The following is a 6,301-nucleotide window of genomic DNA, read 5'->3' on the forward strand; positions in this document are numbered from 1 at the left end:
ATCAAAGCAGGACTGACACCAGCTTTCACAATGCTTAATACACACATGATTAAATATATGTCTTAGACCTGTCGAGGCTGATGTACTTACTTTGAAAATCCATGTCAGAATGGCACTATAATACTTTTAATAAACGTTTAGAAAATGAGCATTTTATGAATCCTATTTTAAGATCGGGATTATACAGCCGTTTCAACATTATTATCACAGTAAGTACATCAGTCTTATCAGGTCTAAGAGTCAGACTCATCAGGTCTTATTCGTGTATGCAGTATGTATTGTGAAATTGGGTGATAGCTCCGCTCTAAGAGAAGATTGAGCACAACATTTTTAACCTTTTACAGACCAGACAGACACCTAGTTCATTAACATAGGGCACACTTGCTACATTTGTACAGGGCCACACTGAGTGTTGTATGTTTTGCAACCTCTGTATACTCTATGCTACAAAAATACCCTGAGATTGGCTGTACAGCCCCATCCTGAACGTGCATGACCTCCATTCACTTTCAATGGCATTGGCTAAGAAAGCTGAATACAATGTTCTTCTTTTTCTGCTAATCCCATTGTTTAAAAAAATGTATAGACTTAGCATGAACATCTCCGCTACATTCAGAAGGGGGCTGCAGAGCCCTTTTTTCGGGATTACTGGTGGTCCCAGCGATCAGACCGCTGGTGAACGGTAAGTTATGCCCTATCCAAAGGGAGCAAACCATTAATATGTACACAATTGAAAAATATATCTAAATATGTATATTAAACAAATTGTCTCTTCAGAGAGGAAGAGGACTAGAATTCTAGTGCCACCTACAGGAAGTAGCAATCCTAAAAGTCAATAGTGACCCTTTAACAGCCATATCACATGACTTAGGATAAAAAGCCAAGACCAGAAACTCAATTTGCATACACTGTGTTTTGGGGTACTGCCCCTCATCAGTGCAAAGTGTGAGTTCTGGTTTGGCTGGATGAGAGGCGTCAGACCGGTATCTAGGGGTAACATTTCTCCTTGCGGAGAGTTACATGTTAAGCACGTCAGGTAAGGAGACTTTTAAAGCCGCAATGCTCCTCTGGGAAATATGAAAATTGTCTCTTCAGAGAGGAAGAGGTAACGAGATAAGGCTCGTTAAAGGGTCACTATTGACTTTTAGGATTGCTACTTCCTGTAGGTGGCACTAGAGGTCTAGTTCTCTTCCTCTCTGAAGAGACAATTTGCATATTTCCCAGAGGAGCATTGCAGATTTAAAAGTCTCCTCACCATGACATGCTTAACACGTCACTCTCTGCAAGGAGGAATGTTACCCCTAAATATATTAAACAAGAAATTCACATACTGAAAACAGCTCCAAAAATACCACACTAACAAAACTTTGGGACAGTGTGCCTACAGGTCGATAGACAAGGTGTGTGATTGGTATTGGCCAAAACTCATTGCATGCACTTGATGAATAGAGCATTTTTTATGTTGGTATTCGTATGGAGTGGTATTATGTACCTGAGAGGCTTTTTCCTGAATTAAAGGGAACCTGTCATGTCGAAAATAGTCTCTCATCTGCCGGCAGGATGTTATAGAGCAGGAGGAGCTGATCAGAGTGATATTCTATTTTGTGGGAACATTTTCAGTAAAACTTGTATTTTATTCTTTGAAATCCCTGGTGTCTGTATATATGAGTCCAGTGTGCGGTGCTATTCAGTGACTGACAGTCTTCTCTGTATAACTGTGCATGTAGAGATGGGTGTCAGTCACTAGTCGGACCGCCCATTGGACTCATATACATACAGACACCAGGGATATCAATGAATTAAATACAACAAACCATAATATGATTCTGCTCAGGTTATCCTATATAATGTGATGTGCACAGATCGGCTGCATGTACAATGTGACAGGTTCCCTTTAATATATTATTTCTACCCTCTTTTGTCATATAATTTGCTCTATTGCTATATTTGCTATTTCTTTGTTGCTATATTTGTGTATGCCACATTGTCCCAAAGTTTTATTAGTGTGGTGTCTTTAGAAATTTTAAAAGCTTGTGAATTTCTTGTATAGATTGTTTAATAAAGATATTTAATAAAGATATTTTGATATATTTGTGAATATATTTTTGAATTGTTTACACATTAATATTGCTTTAGGCTGGAGCATATATAGGTTGCAATGTGTCCTTATTGATACTCGTGACTGATTGGGGTATATATAAAACATCATATTTGGCTTGAGATTCAATTTTGGATTCTCATTGTTGTGTGTCCTGTAAGACGACCGTACTCTCACATGCATCTATGTAAGATAAAAATGGGAGTGAATTGTGGAGTCTTATCCTCCACCGGCTGCTACAGTGATGCCTAACACAACACAAGGTAGTAACAACAAAGGGTTGTCAACAACACTGCTACTATACGGACAGCTCTGATTGTGGCCGTCTCATTCAGTTACATCATTTGGTTACTAAACTAGTCACAGTTAATACACTGGTTTCCTGCACCACATGCAAATTACTGCAAGAAACCTTATGACAAAAGCTAATGAGTTCAGCATATAACAGACTTGTTAATTGTATACAATGTCTTACAAGGGGTCAACTATCTGTTTGAAATGCCTTAAAGGGGTTTTCCCAGGAACAAAAGTTAATTTTATTCACTAGATCTTGGTATAATAATAAGTGCCCCCAGGATGATGACGCCATCTACCCTAAGGTAAGATGCGCCGGACATTTAATGGGATCACCGCGACTTCGGTCTTGGGACCGCATTAAAGATTATGCATAATAATACGTTCCTGGTCCAATTGGCCCAGAGCACAGGGACATAGTATTACTGACAATGCCAGTAAGGGGTTAAAAAACACCTGGGCCATGAGAAATTGGCCTTCCTAAAGTTGTGTCCTTTTAGCCCCTCTACTATACATCTTATTAAATAGGTGAATGTAACATCCCTGGCGGCGTGCATGCATGGTGCACCACCTCCCACCATGCAAGACCGCAATCTTACCTGTCAGTCCATGCTGCACTCTTTGCTCCAGTACCTGCTGTGTCCATGTCTCTTGTCTGATTGCTTAGGGCGTTGGCGCGGCCTTCTGCTTGTTTCTTATAGCTACTGTGTGCACAGTCCTAATGCGTCCCCAGCCTATTGCTGTGAGTCAGTGGATACTTAAACCCAGTAGGAGGTGCCTGAGCAACACTTTCACTCAGTTTGTCTTTTGCAACTGAGTTGCCAGGTCCTGTCCTGTATCTAGTCTATTCTGCCACCCTGGGGACTGAGTACCCAGGGCCGCTACCTGTACCTCTGACTTTTAGTCTCTTCCCGCCACCCTGGGGGCTGAGTACAAAGGGCTGCTACCTGTACCTGTGACTTCTAGTCAGTTTCTGCCTCCCTGTGGGGCTGAGTTCCCAGGCTTGATCTTGTATCTTGTTCCTGGTTCAGGCCCTGTCTGAACAGTGTCCTAGTCTGCTACTTGTTTATCTCTATGTCTGTATCTTCCCTTTTTCCTGCAGTATCTGAACCTGCACCTAACTCCAACTCGTGGTCTCTGTACTTCTGTTTCTGAGTTTTGTGTCCACTCGCTACTTAATTGCTAGTACCTTGTGTGTATTTGGTTCTGCTCGTTCTGTTTCCCTGCCTCTGTATCTAACTCCTGTGTTCCAGCTATCTTCTTGTGTTCTCCAGTCTGTTCCATGTGAACAGAGCCCTGTCCTGTCTACCACATTTGCGGGTTTGCTTTGCTCTGCTTGCTCACCGCACCTGCGGTTTCGCTCTGCTTTGCTTGTTCACCGCATCTGCGCGTTTTGCTCTGCTTTGCTAGTTCACCACATCTGCTATTTTGCTCTGCATTGCTTGTTCACCGCATCTGCGGGTTTTGCTATGCTTTGCTTGTTCACAGCATCTGCAGGTTTTGCTCTGCTTTGATTGTTCACCGCATCTGCGGGTTTTGCTCTGCTTTGCTTGTTCACCGCATCTTTGGTTTTGCTCTGCTTTGCTTGTTCACCGCATCTACGGGTTTTGCTCTGCTTTGCTTGTTCACTGCATCTGCGGTTTTGCTCTGCTTTGCTTGTTCACCGCATCTGCGGGTTTTGCTCTGCTTTGCTTGTTCACCGCATCTGCGGGTTTTGCTCTGCTTTGCTTGTTCACCGCATCTGCGGGTTTTGCTCTGCTTTGCTTGTTCACCGCATCTGCGGGTTTTGCTCTGCTTTGCTTGTTCACCGCATCTGCGGGTTTTGCTCCGCTCTGCTTGTCTACCGCACCTGCGGCTCTGTTCCTGTATCCCAGTCTGTACTGGTTCCTATCCTGCCTACGTTCCTACTTGCTAGTACCCGCCTGTCTGCATGTCAGCCCAGCCTGCCTGTGCCCACCTGTCTGCATGCCAGCCGTGCCTGCCAGTGCCCACCTGTCTGCTTACCAGCCGTGCCTGTCAATATCCACCTGTCTGCATACCAGCCGTGCCTGCCAGTACCCACCAGTCAATATGCCAGTTTAACCTGCCTGTTCCTGCATTCCCCGGTGTGGGTCAACAGCTGTGACCGGGGTCTGACCTGGAGTAGCACCTGGTCCCTCTGCTCGGTTCCTCCCTGGTTCATGGAGTTGACTGAGCCGCCGTGCGACCTTGGTCGGATCGGGTTGATACTTAGTTACGCCCCTCCAGGCACTCCTCGGTTCATGGTACAGTGGGATCACTAATCACGCTCACGCCAGTCAGTCCGGGCGCGAGCGTAACAGTGAATACTTATAATGTGATCACTATTACCCAAATGACCCGCACATTTGATACTCTGTCTAGCCTATTGATTAAAATACGGGCTAGACGTTCCCCCCTTCTTGTTGGGTCCTGCACCAGTTGTGAAAAGTAAGTGTCTTTCATTGTTGTGAAAAACCTGTTTCCTATGCTGGACCTGCAAGTTTCAGCTCCCCAATATATATCAGGAAAGTTGACATCCACATAATAAATGACGTCCTTCTCTCTGATTTGCTGTCTCATCTGTTTCATCTATTTAGCTTATTAGGATATTCTCTGCTGCTTTCATTATACTTGAAGACTTATAACAGAAACCTACCAGTATTTTATTATTTAATCGCAATCCCCTTATTTCCACTCATAAACAGTCTACAATTTAACTTTTCAAAGTTCGGCCTGTCATCAAGCACTTCAAGCAATAAGTTTGTTGAAGTGTACGTGCCCCAAAGAGACATCTGCGTAGATGAGTCCCTAATTCATTTTAAGGGGAGGCTTGTATTCTGGCAGTACCTGCCCAGTAAGAGGGCCAGGTACGGAATTAAGCTGTATAAACTGTGTGAGAGTACCTCAGGGTACACTCACAAATTTAGAATTTTTGAAGGTAAGGACTCCTGGATTGAACCCCCTGAATGCCCTCCTGTCCTGGGAGTGAGTGGGGAAATTGTGTGGGATTTGGTGCACCCACTGCTGGATCAAGGTTATCACCTCTACGTGGATAACTTTTTTACCAGCATCCCACTCTTCAAGTCCCTCTCTGCGCGAGGTACCGCAAAAATCAGAGAGGCCTCCTGAAGACGCTAATTGGGCAGATGCTCAGAAGGGGTGAGAGCAGAGCCCAATGTAGTGACCACCTGCTGGTGGTCAAGTACAAGGACAAGAGGGATGTCCTCCTCTTGACCACCGTACATGGTGATGGCAGCACCCTCAGCACTGTACTACGTTCCTCTACACAGGTTGACAAACCAGACTGTGTAGTAGGGTACAATAAGTACATGGGGGGAGTTGATCTCTCTGATCAAGTCCTCCAGCTTTACAGTGCTTTGAGAAAGGCCAAGTTGTGGTACAAGAAGTTGGTCGTGCACATCATACAGATGACAATGTACTACTCTTTCCTTCTATCACAATGTGCAGGCCATTATTTTACGTTGTACCTTCAGTTCTAGGAGGTAGGGATCAAGGCCCTGATATTTGGCAGTGGTGACAGAGCGGGCCCCAGTACTTCCGGAACTGAAGGACCTCGAATCGAACCAAGCCAGCATTCCTCGGGGGAGGTCCCTCAAACAGGAAAAAAAGGTAAGTCACAAAAGAGGTGCCGAGTGTGTTACCGAAGGGGAATACTCAAGAAAATCATTTATCAATGCGACACCTGCCCCGACACACCGGGCCTGTGCATGAAAGAATGCTTCAGAAAGTTCCATACTTCCATGCACTACTAAATTAATTTCTGACTTACACAACTGACGTATGACAACCTGACGAACGCTACACAACTGTCAGTAGATCAGTTCCAAAAAGGGGGCACTTGTTGGGCATCTCCACTGTTTAGGCACATCAAGGGCTCTGAAAAAGTGA

This window comes from Phyllobates terribilis, unplaced genomic scaffold (genome assembly GCF_046119375.1).
Source record: "Phyllobates terribilis strain yellow unplaced genomic scaffold, ASM4611937v1 Scaffold_2__4_contigs__length_985480577, whole genome shotgun sequence".
Taxonomy (NCBI): Eukaryota; Metazoa; Chordata; class Amphibia; order Anura; family Dendrobatidae; genus Phyllobates; species Phyllobates terribilis.